This window comes from Harpegnathos saltator, unplaced genomic scaffold, assembly GCF_003227715.2.
Source record: "Harpegnathos saltator strain DR-91 unplaced genomic scaffold, Hsal_v8.6 scaffold12, whole genome shotgun sequence".
NCBI lineage: Eukaryota > Metazoa > Arthropoda > Insecta > Hymenoptera > Formicidae > Harpegnathos > Harpegnathos saltator.
Genome location: NW_020229895.1, coordinates 1,130,916 through 1,152,450, shown reverse-complemented (window position 1 = coordinate 1,152,450; position 21,535 = coordinate 1,130,916). Strand labels below are relative to the sequence as shown.

The 21,535-nt window shown below is 52.0% G+C and overlaps 1 protein-coding gene across 1 annotated transcript in view; it reads left to right on the top strand.

Annotated features, from left to right (window-relative positions):
• LOC105182316 (1-phosphatidylinositol 4,5-bisphosphate phosphodiesterase epsilon-1) overlaps positions 1 to 21,535 on the top strand; it is a 160,715-nt gene that overhangs the window by 27,249 nt on the left and 111,931 nt on the right. The window contains exon 2 of the mRNA XM_011139660.3: positions 7,023 to 7,075. The gene's annotated coding sequence lies outside the window, so the exon portion shown is untranslated. The remainder of the gene's footprint in view (positions 1 to 7,022; positions 7,076 to 21,535) is intronic.

Genomic DNA, 21,535 nt, shown 5'->3' with positions numbered 1-21,535 from the left:
TGTTTCGGTGGGCCAAAGACGCGCGCGTAATTTGCGAATTACTCGCTTCATTCGCCGCCACGTCGGCGAGTAAGTTCGACAATCTCGCGCGCGTTTCTCTCGTCTTCTCGAGTATTCGTGTACCCTAATTAGCCGCCGTCGCGTACGTGCAGCGTCATTACGTACTGGCTCGGCCGAAAGTTCTCTCTCTCTCTCTCTCTCTCTCTCTCTCTCTCGGCCGAAATCTCGAAAGTTCTCTCTCTCTCTCTCTCTCTCTCTCTCTCTCTCTTCTCATGATTAATACCGTGGCTACGCGATTCTCTCGATGCGATACACGCGGCCAGGCCGCGCGTTGTCGTCGGCCGCGAGCATTTACAGCTGACGATATCCGCAAGTCTGCGAGTCCAAAGTTCGCGATGTGTCGCGGAGCGCATTGAGAGAACTTGGGCGGATTATTAAAACGCGGTCGCGCGTGAATTTCAGTTTTCGCCGCGGATTTCGGGGATTCGCGACGACGACGGCGACGACGACGACGACGACGACGACGACGACGACGACGACGACGACGACGACGACAACGGCGACCGGAACGGACGAATCTCTATCTCGTCCGCCAGAGACATGCTCCAGTTTGTTCTTTCCCTTTCCTCTCGCCGGGACAATGGCGCGTATTATTTGCACGTACAGCCGTACCTTATCTCACGCTTAAAGCGCATCTCGCGACCCAAGGCGAATTCAAGCGGCGGTCGCCCGAGAACTTGTTGCTTTAATTTGCCGGTCTCCGGTAGTTTTTCGTTTACAGGACCGCGCTCGGGGAATACCTCGTCAAATACTCGATGTGCCAGTCCCCATTACGTCGGAGCCCGATTTAATTTTCATTTAGTAGGAGCCTTCATTGTGTAATAATATCCTCCGGTAACTCTCTCTCTCTCTCTCTCTCTCTCTCTCTCTCTCTCTCTCTCTCTCTCTCTCTCCGCCCGCTGCTCTCTCGCTGCCTCGCTCTCTTCTGGTCTCTCATTTTATCAGCATCTCCGATTCCGTCGCTCGAGAAATCCGTGGTGTGGGCAATTTAATGTGATCCGAGGCATTAAAAAGCGATTCCTCCGGCGGCTCGCTCTCGCTTCGCGGTGCTTCGCTCCTCGCCGTACGCGCGAATCCTCATCAGGAGCGCAAACTCGCGCAGTGCGATAATACGGAGATACGAAGCTCAGTTTGCCTTGGAATTCTTATCCACCGCATTAGTGCTCGCGCACAAAAGTTGACCGCGTACAACGCGACCGAATGATTCCGCCGGGTGCGAGAGCGACCTCGAGCCGGGGCGCGGCTGTCGCCGCGCGAGAAAGTTCGGGAATCCCTGCGCAAATTGGAGGGACCAAATCTCGACATGATAATCCGACCGTCCGACCGTCGAGCCGGGCGAACAAAATTCCATACCCCATTTCCATGATACTTTCGTTATTACCTCCGCACATCCGCGCTGAATAAAATTTATCCGCCCGCGATTAGAATTAGTCGCGGCGCGCGCGTTTCGCCGCCGCGAACGATACGTTTGGGTAAATTACGCGCACGCATATATTTGCCCGGGTATTTCCATAATTTCGCAACTCCCCGGGATTATCGGCTGACTTCCAGCCTACCGCGGATGGGGAGATAATCGCGCGTCCTCTCGTTCAAATAAATCCCGATCGAATCCCGTAGGCACACGATGTCGAGTCGTGTCGCGATACGAGACGCCGCCGCTGCCGCCGAAAATCGCGCCCTTTCACGGTCTCCCCCCGCGACTTACAAGGTAAGATTAGAAAATTCTTAATTGTTCCGCGCGAGAGAGTTGGTTCAGCAGCGGCAATTCAGAGGCTCTCACTGAGGAGCTCTCGCCCGCACACGACGACCCCCCTCCTCCGCGCCTGCGCTGAAAATATTATAATATCGGGCCATATCGCGCTTCACATTCGCCATTCCGAGAGTGTTGGCTCAAGCGCTGTGTACACTCGAAATATTACATGTATGCCTCTCAAGAAGTTCCGTGGCATTCGCCCCTCGTCTTTTGTAATTACAACCAACTTTGGATAACTACACAGCTCTCTCTCTCTCTCTCTCTCTCTCTCTCTCTCTCTCTCTCTCTCTCTCTCTCTCTCTCACTCTCTCCGTTTCGTTTGCTCTCCTTCATTTCGCCCCGGCTCTACCTGTCTCCCACCTCTCCGTCTCTCTCCCTCTCACTTTCCCTCTCTTTTAGTAGCTCAAATATAGAAAGTATTAGTTTCGCTAATAGTGGAGCGCGGGTCCGCCGCCGTCTCAGAACTCAAATATCGCCCATTCCGTGCTCCGTATCGCCCAAGTGTGTGCGAGTGCGTATTTTTTTTTTTTTCCCCACAAGCACCATCGACGCCTGCCGCGCGAATTAATCTTGATTTACGCGTCGCTTGCGAAAACGTTTGTTTAATTGGGACGCAGCGCGCGGTATAACGCACGATATCTCACATGCACATGCAAATCCGGAAATTATTACCCGTGTAAGGGATTCTCCTCGCTCTTTAGCCGACATACCGGCGGATTCTGCTTAATTACGAACAACTGTCGCGATGCCGCGTTAGTAACGTTACGGCTTCACCGAGCGGCGCTCCCGTTTGTAGTCGAGTCGCGGCCGTTACGCCCGCCGCGGATTATCAGCGAGAGGTGTGCGCCCTCGGCAACGAAAGGCGACGACGTCCCCGTGTCGATCGATACCAAGCCCGGGTGGTAGCAGCGTCATTCACGCTTTTTTCCGCTCCGCTGCGCGCGATGCGTTAAATATCCACCCCCGAAAAACGAAATTCCGCCCGCAGCGATATCTCACCCTCCCCACCGCCCCCGTCGCGTTCCAAAATTAATTAAAATTAATATCGAGATGATCCACAGACCGAGGGCACGAACGGCGGCGCGGAAGGAGGGGGGAGAGAGACTCGCCAAGAGGCGAGCAGCCCGCGGAGGTGCGGGGGAGGGAAAATACGCTCGCGAGAGAACGGAGGTGCCCCGGTAACGACTCTTAATATTTTCAATCGCGCCGGATGGTATCGCGCGCTCGATCGAGCCCGGGAATTTTCGGCGTAATAATAAAGTCCTCGCGGATATCCGAGCGGCTTACGGCGCACCCCCCGGTGCTCTCGCGCGCGTGTTCGCCTCTCCCTTAATGGCCCCGCGCGTTTCCTCTTTCTCGTCGCCGGAGAGAAAGCGATATCGCCACCGGTGGTAAGACCCACTTCGTACAAAAGTCTCCTCCCCCCCCCTCCCCCCGCAGTCTCTTTTTACCGCTGGCCAGCCCACGAGCCGCGGAGGGGTAAAGTTATACCGATTGCCGCTGTATTAAATATAAACTCCCCCCGGCCCCGCATTGGAAGTATATATCGCGCGGGCTGAGCGTTTCTTTCAACTATCGCTCGCCGTTCTATCGCTGCCGGATTCTTTGTGGCGCTCGCGAGGAAATCGCCTGCTCGCCGTATCGCTCCTTCGCGTCGCGACTCTGCGCTCACCTGTTAGCGCCCGTGTTTCCTTCAACCGCCGCCCCCGCCGCCGCGCCGCGGTCGCGGCGATTGTCGACTATGATTTCTCAACGTCCTCCTTTCCGCTTTATCTCCCTCTTTCTTTTGCTCCATTTCTCATGCCGATTCACTGTAAAACTAGACATCGGAACATGTGTGTTAAAATGGAGTGTCAGTGTGTTATTTTGACACATTAGTTAAGGCACCAAGTGCTGTCAAAATAATTCGTTTTCCGTGACAAAAGTGTGTTTCAATAAACACACTTGTCTGTAACGCACCATGTAACACATTGCGAAAACGTGTTACTTTTCCTCGACGATCCCGTGACACACGTAGAGTGTGTTATTTAGACGCAGAATGATAATCGGAAATACACTGAGAACACACTTGAATGATATATTGGATAACACGTAACACACTAGTAACGTGTTCATGATAACACACTAATTTTGTCAACACACGTTTGAATAAACACACGTATGTGTATTAAAAGAAATACACGTGAGGGAGACACGAATCGACGAAATCGGCGATTACTCGCCTTCAAAAAAGTATCGCATCTATCGAACAAATTAATGCAGTAATAACTCGCTTTCATATTATTACAGACTAAATCATTCATTATATGTTATTCATTGTTATACGTTCAAACGTAATATGTTAAATAACGCGTGACTTGAAACGAAAGAAATGTGTAAAAAAGACTCATTCATTTACACGCTTGTGCATTTCGAAGTAACGTACTTGGATTTGCAATGTTGCTCGATTCGCCTTCATAACACACTGAAAGTGTGTTATTCTAACGCACCTAACCATTGACACACATACAAACGATTATATTTAACACATACATAAATATGTTCTTTCAACGTACATACATATGTGTCAATTTAATTTGCTGATTTTGTGCGTCTAAAGTGGAGATATACTTGAACACGCCTCAAGCATGTTATCGTAACGCACTTCAGTTTACAGTCGTCGCGAAATCTATGATCCGCCGATCGGCACGATACGCGCGCGCGTGCGCGATGGCTTCCCTCCTCGGAGGGCACGTGTCGGAGATTTTAGCCATAAATCTCGATGCTACGTTGAGGGTCAGACGTTACAGTCGTTACAGTATATCATTCTATTCTTTGCATCTGCTGCTACGATTCTCTCTTTCTCTTTCTCTCTCGCTCGCTCTCGCTCTCGCTTTCTTTCCCCCTGAAAGTAGAGCGCGTTACGTTGGGGGGCAGCAGCCGTAATTTATTCGGTCGTTTCGCTATTTTGCCTCGCCACCCTATTGCAGAGAAAGGGGAGAGGAAGTAGAGAAAAAAGGAGGGCGGCGGCGGCGGAGGAACAAAGATGGAGGCGGAAAGAGCGGTATCACCGACCGACGACGGCGACGAGAGCCGTTTCTACCAACACCCGCGGCCCCCTTATTTCTTCCCCCCCTCCCTCCGCCCCACGCCCCGGATGCATCTACCTGCACCGGCTACGGCGTCGCGCGCGCGCGCGCGCGCACCACCCCCGGGGGATATGTGCTCGCTGGAAATTGCGGTTGGCTCGATCGAATTTTAAAGATTTTCCGCTGGATCAAGCGTATCTACTTTCGAGACGATAGATTACTTCACCTTCGGGACGATTCCCCGGCAACGCCGTGCCGGAGAATTTCTCCGAGAGGAAGACACGCCGCTCGCGCGCTGGATAAGATGGTCCTCGATGGTAAAACCTGATGGAACAGTAGAGCGGAATACCCGTGGGACGTACGGGGTGACCCAGAAGCAACGTGGGTGTCCTGCTCCGGTCGAGTGTCCTTTCCATAAATGTGGAACGTACTGTCGCCTGCAAATTTAGCGTCCGCCTTATCGCGGTGATGATTCGACAGCAGAGTTCAGCGGAAATTTATAGATCCCTCAATGCTCGATAATTCCACGACTGATGTTTTCCGCACACATACACATACACACGCTGAGCGTAACACACGGTCGGTGTCTGAGACATCAGTCGGCTCTCTGTCTGGCACTCTTACAATCGGACAAACACTTGGCGGCAATTCTCAAACGTCTTGCATGAAATTTCGAGGCGTCTCTCCGTGTAATCGGATAATAAGGGTGAGGGTAGTAAGGGATCTCTGATGTCAGACATGCCACAAGTTTATACATACTGTCGGATACAATTATAATTATGTAGTTGCACTAAACACACACACACAGACAGACACACACACACACACACACACACACACACACACACACGCACGTGATACGCTTCCTGCCGCTTTTGCCGAGGAACCGAGGAACCAAGACGGATCGCGAAAAGTCGTGAGTTGTATAGAAAGAGCGAAAGTTCAGGATCCGGTATATCCATCAGAGAGAAATACGAGTATGTTTAGTAATAAATCGACTGTGAGGAGGACGATCTCGCCGTGTCTGCGATGCCATTTCCGAGCTCTCTTCGTTCCCCGTTCCGTCTCCCCGTTCCCCGTTACTCTCTCTCTCTCTCTCTCTCTCTCCCCCCTTTTTCCCCTCTTCATGGAAAACTCGAGCCTCTGAAATATTCTAATATAATCCCTCTATTCGTCGAATACGAGATGCAAAGGTCATATCGGCTTTGGAACGTGCGCTTCTCTCAGGATTTCATGAGATCCCATCGTCGAATGTGTCAGATCGATGGCTCGATCTCGCGACTCGCCAGGATACGCGCGTGAGACTGTGCAAAGAGAGAGAGAGTGAGAGAGAGAGAGAGAGAGAGAGAGAGAGAGAGAGAGAGAGAGAGAGAGAGAGTATCGTAAAATATCAGCCGCCGACCGCGCAGTCGGTGAAATTTTATAATTTTATGACGCGCTGCGTTATGCATGAACGCTGAGATTAAGCGGGTTAGCCCGTTTTCCGCACGCGTTGTGCTCGCCCGACACACATCTCGCCGAGTTCCCAGACCGCCGTTATATTATACCAAAAGCGATCGTGTATCGCGAAATAATTATTCATAGCTGCGATGAGAGCGGGCGCTCTCCCCTATCCGGAGCGTAGAGAGAGAGAGAGAGAGAGTCCTCAATATGTAAGCAGCACAGCGCGCGCGGCTCAATCTTCTAAACGACTTGACTTTACGATGAAGTTCGCGATTTGCCTCAGCTGCAATTCAATACTTTCCCCTTCGCGCAACTCGCCGCCGCCGCCCTTCCCCCCCTCGGACTCCCCACCAGCTCGGTTTCGCTGTGCATCGCGAGCGTGGAGAAAGCCGTGATCCGTCGCAAAATCAACACGTTGCCCATAAAGGCCAGCCCCCAGATCGGCAGAGGGCTGATAAGGACGAGAAGATTCGGAATTGTCCGTAGGAAGGGACGCGAAGTAGCATTATGTGTTACGATGCCCTCCTCCCTTCGCCCTCCCGCCGAGCCGTTCGATCGAAATTTGTCCTGTAAAATACGCGCCTCATTCATTCATCGGCGGCGAGTTGCAGGCGAAAAATTAAATTTATTATCCATATTGTATAATATTAAATATATATATTATTAATTAAATTAATTTATCATTGTTCATTTTCCAGAGCCGACCACCGAGGAGCTAATTAACGGACGACTGTGTGCGCCCCCCGCCCCGGTATGTAAAAATATATCGGAATAATTTATCGATATCGAATCGACCGCAACGCGGACAGGCGAGCGCGCTAAATAGAAATAAATTTGCCGCGTGCATTTTTCAAGGGGAAGAGACATTTTTCGAGGGCCGCTCGCGCATCAGCGTCGCACGCATCAGCAAGTCAAATTTCCTCACACGCACGAGGTTTAACGTTTTCCGTTTTTTCTTTTTTTCTTTCTCTCTTTTCTTCACCTTCATTCTCGCATTTTCATTTATTTCCCCCGGAAAAAGAAAACAAGTTCTCGCTTTCTCCGGCGAAATGTGATTCCCGTCGCGTTACCTCTCCCGTGTGACCGATTCATTTGTGATACATACCGCGCGCGGAATGCGTTGCGACAGCGCCGCGGCGTTTGTTCTCTTTTCACTAAATCGCGCGCGTACGGTAAATGAAATTAAAACGAGCGGCGCGCGGCGCATTGCAGCGGCGTCGATTGTTGTAATTGCGGATCCGCAGAATGTATATGTGCACAAAGGAATCTCGTTTTGTCGCCATAACGCGACTCGCGCCGCGATGTATCACCGCCGCGCGTTCTCTGACAACATTCACCCCGAAGTCGCCGAAAAACACGGCGCGAAGGAGGCGCGAACGCGCACATATGTAACTTCCAGCGCACCCCGCACGTATCAACTCACGGATGCGTGTAATGTAATGTATCCACGCGTATTCGCGCAGATATACGTCCGCGTGAATTACGGCCATGATGCGCAGATAATGCGCCAAATAGTCGCAGTTTGTTATCTCGCGGAGAGACGCGTCTGTATCGCGAGGCGGAACTCGCGCGCTCCGCCACCGAATGGCGAATTCCCTCAAAAATCCCGCGAGCTCGCCGAGGGTGACAAGCGAGTCGAAATTTCGCTTCCGCATTAATATCTCGCGAATCCCATCGAACTTGAGGCGCCGACGAAGAGCCTCGAGAGCACAAAATTGTCTCTCGATGTTAGCGATTATTTCCGGACGTCTAAATATTCCATCTGAATTACTGCGAATATTAAGGAGCGAATATTAAGGAGACTGGGGGGGTCAGAAAAATCGTGCTTGTTTTTGACAATATTTCGCGATGGACTGAATAAATGTGCAAGAAGAAAAGTTTTAGGTATATTTACACAGCATGTGAAGAGTAGAAAAATTTTGTTTATTAATAAATACTCGTATAAGTATACGATATATATAGCTGAAATATGCTCTCCTTTTTTTTCTCAAGTTATCGTTTTTGCAGTAATATCTCGGCTCTCGGTGGTCCGATCAGAATGAATTTTAGCTAGAAATCTTGAGGAGGCTTATCATTATCCGATGAACACTAGAAAAAAAATCGAACAAAATTAACAAAACGGCAGTTATTATTAGGAAACAATTCAAATTTTTCAGTTCTTTCACAATAAAAAAATTAATATCTCGAAATGAGATATTTTGACGGAGTTGTCCATGATTCACCTGAAAGCCAGATAAACAGATATTATCGCTCTAAAATTTCAAATCGATACGAAGCTCAGTTTCGGAGAAATCACTGCAAAAGGTTGAACAATAAAATTTCGAGAGAAACGCGTTTAAAATTCGAGTGAACGTATATTTATATGAATATTTGTTAATAAACAAAATTTTTCTACTCTTCATATGTCGTATGAATATATCAAAAAATTTCATTCTTGCACATATTTATTCAGTTCGTCACAAAATCATTATCAAAAAACAAGCACGATTTTTCAGTATCGTCTGACCCTCCAGTCCCCCTTAAATAACCCGAGTAGAGCGAGTAACAAAAAATAAAACATCGACAAATTTGCTACCCTCCGTATAATCTCTTCGTTATTATTTTCTATTCTCTTCTACATTTTTCTACGGACAAATTTCGGACAAGTTTCGAACGAAGCGAAACAGGACGAGGTCCGCGCGCCTCGCGCGTCCTGCGCGTCCTGGAATCAGCTCCTGCTCGTTCTCGTGGTCAGACACTCAACGATGCCGCACGAAAGCACGAGTCGCTGGGGAACACGCTGTGTTAATCAATGACCGCGCGTTCAATGGCCGAATGCCACGATGCGTGTACGGCGCGCGCAACCGTTCGAGTAATTTGGTAATTTCACCATTTCGCCGCCTCGAAGGCTCGTAACATTTCGGAAATATGCGTTTGTGTCGTCTGCCGGTTGTTGAATGACGAGCGCGCGGACGACTGGCGGCAGGAGGGGAGGGAGGGGGGGGGAAACAAGAGCACAGCTCCAGTGAGTTTGCTTTCGTAGCATCGCCGCGTTTTCGTCCGTCATTGCGTCTCGAGCCGACGAGCGACGCGGAGCGTCGTGTGTCGATAAAGTCTCGTTTGCGATCGCCGATTCGAATACTTGATCGGCTGTTGGAGGAACGCGTTCGCCGACGGCGACGCGCACGTGCCGCGTTGGTTGCGCCGGGCGATTTAAAGACTTTAATTAAAAGCGACAATGGAAATAGCGAAATCGCGTCTCCTCGATCGGCATCGTGTGTGTGTGTGTGTGTGTGCGCGCGCGAGCGCGAGTGAGTCAGTGAGTGTCCTGTGAGAAACGACGCAGCAGCGGGAGGAGCAGGACACGAAGGACGCAGGATGCAGGACGCTGGGACGCTTATGGCGGTGCATCTCCACAGCTAAGTCCAATTATTTGTCGTGACACGCGGAATGGCTGCGTTTTTAAACGCACACCTCGCGGACGGTACTCGAGTCGAAAAACAGAATCCTTCGAGCCCGGCGCTTGGTAAATAAATAAGTATCGCGTGATGAATCTCGGACAATCAGGCGACCCGCATTGATTCCGCACGACAATCAATATCGATCCAAGCCAAGCCGGGCCGAGCAACGGCCCGCGAGTGCGAATCGATAGCTAATTATGTCCCCAACGAAAGATCGTAAATAATTGACCACTGCCGAGTAACGGCTCGCGGCTCTCGTCAGTGAGCTCAGGCTGGTTTCCCTAACGACGTTACTCGCGCCACGCGATTTCCCAGCGCTCGAATTTCCCGATACTTTCTTTCACTCTCATTTAGCCTTGTCGTTGCGCCGCATCCATATTTAAATGCTTGTTGACGTTTGCGCAACCTCTATCTTTGTCCCCTTACTCGACTTCTCTTCCTCGGAAGCTCTGCTTTTAAAAGCCTCCCCCCCTCCCCCCTCGCCCTCCGTCGAGATTCTCGGCGGATAACAAAGCGATGAATAAACTAACGTGTATTGCTTGTCGAAATGAAGAACCAAAGATCAAAGGCGCGCGGATGGAGTATTGAGACGATTAATCGAATATTAAGCAACACTCGCTCTCCAAGTCTGGAGAATCAATATACTCGGGCATGAAGCAGTGTGTAAACATTCGTGGCCTCAAGATGGAGCAATCGCCTGTAATAACATGCTATATCTCGAGATTCTCTCCGTTGTCCCTTCAAGTTCGGCGGAATTAGCGGGATTAATGCCGAACCGAAATTCACAGATATTCCGCGAGACACAGCAACAAAAGAGAGAGAGAGAGAGAGAGAGAGAGAGAGAGAGAGGCGTTTCTCCTCTCTTAAAAAAAGAAATAGCCGTGCCAAAGGTCGCTCCACTTTTATTCCCACAATCCCGCGGTAATTACATCAAACGACGGTACTACCGTCGTCGCCGTCGCCGTCGCCGTCGCCGTCGCCGTCGCCTCGTCCACGAGGACGCACCCATCGCTCGAGGACGAATCGCTTGAACGAAGTAACGAAGTTGAGCGTGCCCAAGCAGTCGCTTTATTAACTTTAATGCAAAACGCAGCGAGTTCGGCGGTAAAGGTCTCTCGAAGGGGAGGTCCCGCCGCTCGAGGCGATATCCGCGACGATCGGGGGGTAGGGGGAGGAACGAGGGGGAACTTTGGGCTGGCCCCGGCAAAAAGAAGGACACGCGTGGATTTGCATAGAAAGATAGCAAGCGCACTCGTGTGGAAGGCACATTGGCGAGAAGGAAGAAGAGAGAGAGAGAGAGAGAGAGAGAGAGAGACTCGCGCGGAATTCGAACGGACCTCGCGCCCACGGGGTGTAACAAATTTTTCCCGCTCTTTAATCCTCCCGCAGGACATGTTCGTTTTAGCGGCGCCGCGGGGCCGTTTCGCGCCGTCTTGATTAACGCCGTGACGCGGCAACGGACTCTCTCCTCTCTCGCGCTCTCTCTCTGTCTCCCTCTCTCTCTCTCTCTCTCTCTGCCGACCGGCTGCCGACGCAGCTACTTCCCCATTCCCGAACGAGATTAAGAGAAAGGAAGTCGCGCGACGTTAAAAACCCCCTTTCCCGAGCGTCTATTTAATGAAAGGCAGACCTGAATTCCCCATGAATTTTCATCGCGTTAGTCGGCGCGCGCGCGGCTGACGCGGCGATCTTGCGAAAATTCTTCTCGAGACAAGTCGGTCCTCCCGGGATCCAGCCAGGTCAGGATGATTACGGGCTAATGCTAATGAAATAATAGCAATGAGAAAGCAAATAATCGAAGTCGCGATTCGCGAGAGATGCTTTGCACACGAGAGGGAAAAGCCGGCTGTAATCGCGCGTCGGGAGACGCTCGACGAAACGAAGGGAACGAAATTCGTCGGCTAAAAAACCGTCGGCTAAATTGGCGCGCACGGTTGAGCACTGTTAATTTCGAGTAATTTCCTAATAATCTGGAAAACACCGCAGCGCAAACGACTGCCAGTCTATACACCGGAGACAGGCGGAAGCTAGCGCGAATCGGGGACAACGTGGCGCGGTGAAATAAAAATGCGAGCAAGAAGGAGAGGCGAAACGACGAACGCGCGCTACGCCAATTTTATCGATAAATGCCGCCGCCGGAACCGCGCGCGCGCGGTTGACTCCTCTTTTTCCCCCTTTTTCTCTCTTTCTATTATACGCTGCAGATTTTGCAAATAATTTTAATGAAATATCGGAGAAACTCCTGCGGTTCCCTCCCGGCTCCAGGAACCCGCTCCCCCTCCCCTCTCGCCCCGGCCAGCCTGTGTTCCTCTTACGCACTTACTCGGCTAATCTCCAGGTGGAATTTCATTATTTCTCAGCCGCGAGTCTCGCGAGCCAACTCGATCATCGCGGATTCGCGCGGGCGAGCTCGGGAAGGGAAGAAAATTGCGATCGCGATTTTATCGGACGGGACGTCGCGTCGCAAGCCGCGTGAAAAAATTGCTCGCCGGTGGAACGCGAATCGTCGCGCGCGAGCGTCCGCATAAACGCGGACTGGTCCGCGCAGGAGAAGGCCGTAAGTGGATTAATCGAGCGCAGTTGTGCCGCAAGCAATCACAGTATCATGAAAAGCAATCAAACTATATTATTCAACGCCAGATTCGCGGCCGTTATATGGCTTTAATCATGTTTACGGCGCACTGGTCGCCGCTCGGTCCGCGGACGCGCTATCGCGCTTTAACTAATAAACGTGGCTCTCGCGTCACACCGCCGCCGCCGCCGCCGCCGCCGCCGCCGCTGTCGTCGTCGTCGTCGTCGTCACAGGTTCGCGATGGAAAAGGGAACGAACGCCGCTGATGAGAGAGATCCACTTTGAAACGACGCCGCCGCCCGGCGTGAGGTCCGGCTTCTCGCGAAAAATCACGCGGTCGTCCGAGCTTTCTCGCTCACACGGCCCGGCGGCGAGTCGAGTGACGAATCTCCGAAGCTTCGAGCCGCGAGCTTTCGGACGTGTCGAGTGGCGAATTGAGATATTTTCGTTGCAACGGCGGACGCGCGCGACAAGCACGGCGACATAATAACGACGCAAGTGCGAGAGCAATCGCGCCGATCGTTAGAACTCGCCGTCGAAATTACGGGATGAAAATGACTCGGCGGACGATGGGGTGAAAAGTCGCGAAAAATCGCGAACGAAAATCCGGCGTATCTCTCGGCTTTGGGGCGGGGGGGGGGGGGACTTCTATTCCTTCGGAAGACTCGTCGCTGGGCTGAATGCGCGCGGCTCTCGTTGAGTGCGTGAAATCGCGGTTGAAATCGCGGTCGCTCGGAAACTGCTCGCAGAGCCAATCTCGAGAATGTTAATGTCATTTCCCGCGCGTTTCAGCGCATTATAACACCGCGAGGATCCGCGGGAATCCATAAAAACACGGCGCGAACGGCCGGATAGATCCCGCCCGGGATTCGTAATACTTACATTCACCTCGATAAATTCGCGGCATTTACGCGCGCGTCCGTCCGCATTGTACGCTACGTTTCTCTGCATAAATCTCCTCGCTGCGAACTTAATCACGTCGGATTTATCGCGTAGGGCGCGCGCGTCTGTACGATCTGTTTGCGAGCGATAAATCGCCCGCGTCGCCGCATCAATCAGATTGCGAAGGGCCGCGTTGTTGTCGAGCAAATATTTTGTTTCGTCGCCGGCCAACTTTGTACAGTTATTAGGCGCACCCCGCTTCCCCTCCCCCTCCCCCCTCCTCCTCCTCCTCCTCCTCCTCCTCCCGCCCGTTATCGCAGAGCGGTGCCCCTCGTCAGCCCGGCTCACTTTTATTTGCGGATTCTTTGTGAGTAATTTCATTAGCGTGTCCGTCCTCTCATCTCAACAGTTAATCGTCGGTGCCTCTGCCGCGCGAGTAATCTCCAAATTAAAATTCCGCTACGGCGAAAGCCATTCGCGCGGGGGGTACACGACGAGAGCGAGGCGTTTCTACGCGTATTCGTCATCCTCGAGCTACGAGGGTAGTCCCAGAAGTACCTGACCTCACAAAGAAAACACAAAAGATTTGGGAAGAAATATTTCTTTATTTCTCTACATAGTCTCCTTTTAGCTCGATACACTTTTGCCAGCGATGTTCAATAGCTTCGATACCCTGTTTATAGTGGGAATCGTCGAGCTCCTGAAAATAGCCATCAAGCCCCACCTTGATCCATTGTTTTGACCGTTCCTTCGTCTCAGGTGTGAAGCGATGGATCCATGTTTCATCCGTGGTTATGAATCGGCTTTATTGCTGCGAAACTTCGCCAAACACTCGATTGAAACATCCTCACGACGCTGTTTTCCTTCCAATCGCGGCGCATCCCCATCCTGCGCACAGCTTTCTCATGTCCAAATTTTCAGTCAATATGCGATGTACAGCACTTTTTGAAACGCCTGTCCCATGTCTGCTAACTCGCGCACTTTCAGTCGACGGTCATTCAAATACCATTTTGTGGATTTTCTTCACCATTTCTGGCGTGGTCACCTCATTTGGTCGACCACTGCGATGTTCCTTTGCGTTTAAACTCCGCCACCCAATATTTTACTGTTGCAAACGAAGGAGCAGACTCCCCCAGAGTAGAATCTAGCTCCGCTTTCATATTGGTTGGACTGAGGCCTTTCAAATGAAAGTATTGTATCACATAACGATGAGCAATTTTTTCCATGTTTACAAATTCACGTTCACTATTGATGGCTGCCAAACAAATACTAAACAACGTAGCGTCGTCAAACTTCAAACTTAAGCTTTATAAGGTTGGTACTTTCTACCTTAGTCATTCTTTTCAAACAACAACCGCTATCTATACGTCAGGTCGGGTACTTCTGGGACCACCCTCGTAATTCCCCGATTACGCCGTTTGCGCGAGTAAAAAGTTCAAGAGAGATTCCGCGGTGTTTGGCGAAGGAAATTGAGACGACAACGTTGCCAAACACAAAGAAATACTTATCAATCTGCTTATCATTAAGACACGGAGATGAGAGAGAGAGAGAGAGAGAAAGCGTTATTTATTGAGCGCTCTGGGAAAGAATCCTCTCAAGCGCAAGGAAGTCAAAAATGATACAACGAATTTTTGAGTTTTACATCAACTGAAAGAATACGCGAGCTGAGTATAAACAAGTAATGGAACAATACAAAGAAAATAGTAGTATAAATAATGTTAGATTGATATAAAAAAAGAGAGAGAAAGAAGCCCGCACTGATAGAAAAATATAGTTGACTATATAGTTAACTATAATCTCACTATATTTTATAGTTCATTTTGACATCAACCATATTTTTATTCGTGGTTGCAGGTTCATGGAACCTGCAAAATATAGTAGAATAAACACAAATATATAGTCAATGATTGTCCGAAATAATTGTTTAGTTACTTTTACCACATATAAGGTAATTTCTCATTCACAGATACAGTGAGATTTAATATTCATATAATAGTTACATCTGTCATCATTTAGCAAATATTCTGGTAATATTGACTATATAAAAGAGTTACTTTACCTATTTTTATGCTACCTTACCATTTTATGGATTTGTATCCATACGATAATTTTAGTTTAACTTACTATCATTCTTGGTAAAAATATTATATGCCTGGTTATACTATGCCTGTATCGTAATAATTACCGATATTATGCTATAAATATGATATTTCAGACTATAATTTAGTTACTACATCATTATAGTTCCAAATACCATATACTTTTCTCTCAGTGCGGGCGCCTCCACTATAAATATCGCGAAAGGCTCCGCCGCTGAAAGCGGCGGAGACGTTAGCCGTAATCTGACAATGAGTGACAAGCGCGACGGGAATCGCGTCGGCCGTCAAGTGGAACGAGTCCCGTTGTGGCAGCCTTCTAGCTAAGTAATGCCGGCTATAGCGGCGAAGATTATGCAACTTGTGTCGCGGGCTCGATACGCCGCTCTCGACGAGAGTATACACGAATTCCGATTCGAAAGCACGCGCTGAAAGCACTCCGTGCGTTGGACGCGTCTATGCGGAGGTCCATTTCGGTCATTTCTCCCCCGACCCAGCCGGTCGGAAAAGCGCGGAAAATTCGGCGGGTTCTCTGCCGCGGCCAGATACAGCAGAGATTCCACGCGGATCGAAATGCCCAAATTCGCCCCGAAATCAGTTATTCAATCACGACACATCAATCTGTGAATCCCGCTCACCCCCCTCCCGCGTGTGTTCTCCGAAGAAAAGCTCGCGCTTTTCTTACTCTCTTTCTCTCTCTCTCTCTCTCTCTCTCGGTCACGTCGGTTTTCTCGTTGTCAAGCGGGGAGTCCCATCTTTGCACGAGCCGTTGTACCGGAATATGGAATATGGCAATGGAATAATGGAAAGTTATTGCTCTCGATTTCGCGCGGAGCAATCTCGACGAGTTTCCGTCGAGCTTTCTTCTCTTTTCGGACTCCGAGCGAGCGAGCGATCTCCGTTTCTCTCTCTCTCTCTCTCTCTCTCGTCCGCCCGTCGTGCGTTTCCACCTTTCGTGCTTTTGCATCTCTCACGCGTGTTGCATCGCCTTCCGCCGCGGGGGGGGGGGAGGGGAAGGGAGGTGTTACCTGTCTACCTGGACTCCACGGTCGGCTTGCTCGTAAAGTTTCAGCGGCGAACCGCCGCCGTCGCCGTCGACGAGGTTACGGCCGCGAGTCGGTCGGCTGTTTCGCCGACTTTTCTCCGCTCGTCGGAGTCGCGTCGGAGGCGAGCTTGCACTCCTTCGTGAACGCAGCGGCGAGAATATCGTTACACGAGCCGAGGAACTTGCCTGTCGACTTGCGGTTTATACCGAAACTTTTTAACGCGTATGCAATTTCGCTGCAGAACGTTGACGCGTCAGGCAGAACGCGGAGAGAACGCTCGCTTATCCTCGTTCCTTCCCTCTCCGGGAGCCGCACGTCCTGCGTGTGAAGGATACTTACATCGCGGCCGCAGGAGCGTTCGTTCCGATTCACTGATCCGATCTCGAGCGAACAACGATGGGTTTCCCCGCGCTCGCGGAGATCCAGAGCGAAGGATCGCTCGGACCTCGCTCGGCAGGAGAGAAATCCCGCCGCGCGATGTGACGCATTTTCCGTCGCGCGGAAAATCCGCGGAACAGCTTATCGTCTCGGGCCGAGGCTTATCCCGTAAGTGATTAATGCGCACGTTGCAGTTGTAAGCCGCGGGTTAACAAGCGCGCGAAGCGCTTTCTCATACTCTCTGCGAACCTCTGTAATCGCGCTGTATTTATATTTCGAGCGCATCACACGCTCTTTCCCTCGGCTCTTTTCCAAATTTTCAACCACCGCGCGACGATATTACCCTCCCGAAAAAGAGTGGCGGCGAAAGTGTCTCCCGAAACCGCGAGTTGAGCTCCGCGGCGCGAAAAATCGAGCGGAATTCCGCTCGAGGTCGCGTTTCGCCTCCTCGCTGCCTTTCGCGAAGCGCGACACTCGCGATATCCTATCAAGCCGATCTTATCGCCGCACTTCGCGTCTCTGTACACACAAAGTCGCGATAGAAAGCGCGCTAGGGAGATAGGGAGGGAGGAAAAACGCGCGCGCGCGAGCGCGCGAGAGAGAGAGAGAGAGAGAAGAGCAACGTGCGGCGCATCTCACTCGGATGGACACGTGTCCGCGAACGTGTACGCGGCGGAGAGTGAAATCTTACGGACGTGACGGGCGTGCCGAGAACAATGGGATAAATACGCGCGCGTGCGGGGGAGGGGGGGGAGTCAGACAGACGCCACCCGGTGCTTTCGCGGACTTTGGCGCGCCACCCACGCGGCGGCGGCGGCGAACACGCGCGCGCTCCGCTTCCACATGGGCGTGCTTGCGGCGGGCGAGCTGTACACACACGTGCGGCGAAGCGCACGGGCTCGGTGGAAACCACTACAGCAGTTTTATCACGACCGCACACACGACGACGACGACGGCCGCGAGGACGGCGAGGACGATATCGCCGACTCATCTGGAGGGGCGCCGACTCATTCGCGCGCGGCCGGCCTTCCGCGGACTTCCAGCGGTAATCGATGAAAAACCCCCGCCGCTCTCTCTCTCTCTCTCTCTCGCTCTCTCTCTCTCTCTCTCTCTCTCTCTCTCTCGCTCTCTCTCTCTCTCTCTCTCTCTCTGTCTCTCTCTCTCGTTAACCCTCTCGTGCACGTATTATATTTTTCGACGGGGCCAAGCGGCCACGTAATCGCCGTTCTTCCACGCCGCGCTTCCTCCTCCTCCTCCTCCTCCTCCTCCTCCTCTACGGCCGCTGTCGCTCGCGTTAGTCCATATGGAGGATTCACGCGACGAGCGAGTCGTTTTTCCTCGTCTCTTGGCAGATTTAATCGAGTGAAGTTTGTGCTCCGGTTTTGTGCGTGGGCGTGTTTCTCGCCGGTCTTTTCATCTGCCTCTCTCTCTCTCTCTCTCTCGCTCTCTCTCTCTCTCTCTCTCTATCTCTTTTCTTGTGGATTCAGATTTCGTGTCTCCGTCGTGGCTCCGACGTTGTAATTACGTACGCACGTCGAAGTACACACACACACACACACACACACACACACACACACACACACACACACACACACACACACGCACGATTCGTATAAAACGCTCGGGCGGGCAGCGCGTTTCGGGAAGAAATTCCGAGCGTAAGACACGCCCGCGTTTGAAAGCCGGCCGGACGGAATTACTTTGCCTCTCTCCCGCGTGGACGTTTACTAAATTGGAAACGGCTCGCAATTGAGACTCGCAATTAAAACTCACCGGCGGAAGTGGTTAACCTTTCGCAAAGAAACTAGAGATGTACGGGACGCGAAACGATCCGGAACTCTCGACTCAAAGCTTCCACAATGGGCGCCCGGGTAAGTGACTTCAAAGGCTATCGTCTGCATATTTTAACATAGCAAATGGATCAGCATTGTGAGCTGCGCACTTTGCACGGTGAGAGACGGAGGCAGAGTGAGAAAGAGAAGGCGGGTGGGCGGGGGGGGGAGGGGGCGAGGGCTCGCGAGCAGAGCTGCACGCGAAAATACTGCGCGCGCTTAATTTTGCAAAATTTCGCAACACGCTTCGGAACGTCGCTCGGCGCGTTCGGCGAAGAATTAACGGCCTGTTGATCCGCCGACGCTTCGCGCGCGCGTAACGTCATAAACGAAACGGTAATGACCGTGCGTACGCGCAACGCGAAAACTCTGCGCGAAATGTCGAGCGCGGACTCTCGCACAATTGAATTCGGAATGATGACGAGAAACGCCGCGCGCCGACACGCGCTCGAGAGAGCGCGGCCGTATCCGATCGGGGACGGATTTTGATTTTGCAATTTGTAAAACGCTAAAAACGCACCTCTGTGCCGCGTTACCACTCCGCCGTGTTATCACTCGCGTCCCGCCGCTGCGATAACAATTTTATTCCGCCCGGGCGGAACGGCGAAAGCTCCGCTTACAGTCGCGGCTTCCGCGCCGCGATATTAAAATACACGCGGAATCGCGTGTCTCCGCGACGACGGAGACGTGCTCGTCCTCGTCGAGCGGCGAAATTTCCAACCACGGGTAAAACGGCGATCCGATAGAGAGAGAGAGAGAGAGCTGCGCATTGTGCCAAATTATCGCGGAATGTTTATTCCTCCTTGTAACACTCTCTCTCTCCCCCCCCCCGCCCCCCTGCGCTTCCTGATACGGGCCAGTGGATTTTACGCGCTCACGCCCACGTACGATTTTCCGCATTGCATCCATTTTCCGGTCCGTTCCCCGAAATTGGACGCCGAACAAGGAGCCAATGGGGTTCGGTCGCCCTCCCCCCCCCCGGCTCGACCCGACGTGATCGCAAGAAAGTTTCGCGCGGAACAGGAAGAAGTGGGAACGCTCCTCGCGATCGAGTCCCCGCGGCCTTCGGCGATTTCGCTCGTAGACACCGTGAGAGATATTTCAGTTTGCTGACCCGGAGAAACGAAATCCGATTGAATCGACGTGACAACGAGCGAGCGCACTTCGGCCGAAGGCCGGACCGAACACGCGTTCGGTTCGTTCGCGTTAATTTCGCACCAAATTCTCCGCTCCGTCATGATTACACGAGCGCGCTCGAAGACGCCGAGAAACCTTTCCTCGCAGACGCGAGATGAAATAGCGCGCGCGCGCGCGCGAGCGAGAGAGACAGAGGAGGAAGTTGTGTTAGCAATTTTCTCTGCTCAGTGATCGAACAAGAACACGGGGTATCCGGGCTCGTTGTTTGCAGTAGCATACACAGCGTAGACGGACAATGACGCTAATAAATAAGATCATTAATCTCGCTGACGAGCGCCGATGGGCGCAGGGACGGCAACGGGTCGTGAGCTCGATGAGAAATCGAGAGGGCTTAAAATCCTATCTGCGGAGAGCCCGACCTCTCTTCCCCCCCCTCCCTGCCCCCCCCTCTCTCTCTCCCTCTCTCTCTTTCTGTGTCTGTCTGGTTAACAACGCGAGCGGCCGAGTCGCAATCCGCGCACGTTCCGTGCTACGAGGCATGTAAGTATCGGCTTTGCGGAAATGACGGCGGCGTCGGCAGCACGCGAATTCCCCATAAGGCGGCGCCGGTAGAATCCTAGCGGAGCGGGAAACACCGGGAGTCGCGTCCCTTCGCCGAGTAATCGCGCGAGTAAGTAGTCGCGCGAATCGCTACGCCGCGCGCCGGAGGGATGCTTTGACGATCGGCGGGATTGTTCGCCTCGTTTCGCGGGCTCGTCGGGAGAGAGCGAGGAAGCGTTACACGCCCGTCCCCGTTGGGTTTCCGTCGTGCTGAGAGAGAGAGAGAGAGAGAGAGAGAGACCGGCAGCCGTGTAAGCTCCGACATGGATCTCGGGAGGGACGCCCAAGTAGTTAAAGCCGAAACACGTCAGACGGCCGGCGGACAGACGGCGCTTTCTCGCGTTTCTTATCGCGATTTCCCCCTCGAGTGTGTCCTCGCGACCGGGCTGATCTAAGTGGAACGATCGTTATTGGATAACGCTAAAAGCATCACACACACACACACACACACATACACACACGGCGGCGGTCATCGCAATCGCCGGGTACTTTTTTTATTAGCCATCAAATCGATATATCGTAAAATCATAACGTCCAAGCGATGGCCGAGGCGCCGCGAGAGGGGCGGAACGCGAGCATTTCACTGATTAAATATCTATCCGTGCGTTTCGCCGCGCGTAAAAAAAAATCTGTTCCTCAAATAGCCGGCGAGCGAGTCGACGATTTTAATCATCAATTCAAAGATGATCTGGTTTAACCCCTTCCGTGGCACCGGTGCGCGTCCAGTCAAAACCGTGCCGTAAGTGGCACGGTTAAACATTTAGTGAATTTCTATACCTTGACCTCAAATTCGGCTTCAGCGACCAAAAAAACTGAAGTATACAAATTATTGAAAAAACCCGCCCCGTCATTTTTTTTTGAGGCGGTTTCAGTGCGTTTTACTGAATTTTGCTCTGCCACGGAAGGGGTTAACGAGCGATCCAGCGGGCGATTTGTCATCTTGCCGACGGTCTCGAGAGAGGAAGTATCTCTCGGTGGGACGCGACGCAGCTAGCGTGTATCCCGCGACACTGAGCGAAAGAAGCGAGAAAAGTACGGCCCCTGCACACCGCGAGCGACCAAAGAGTCGCACATAAAGCGCACGTAAGACGCGCCTAACTGTTAGAAATCGCCAAAGGGATCTCCGCGCAATTATATCCCGGGTTAACTCTAAAAGATTCTCACCTTCCCTCGCGGAGAAGCGTGAGATTGCCGCGCTCGCGCAGATTACCTGCGCTCCGCGATAAAC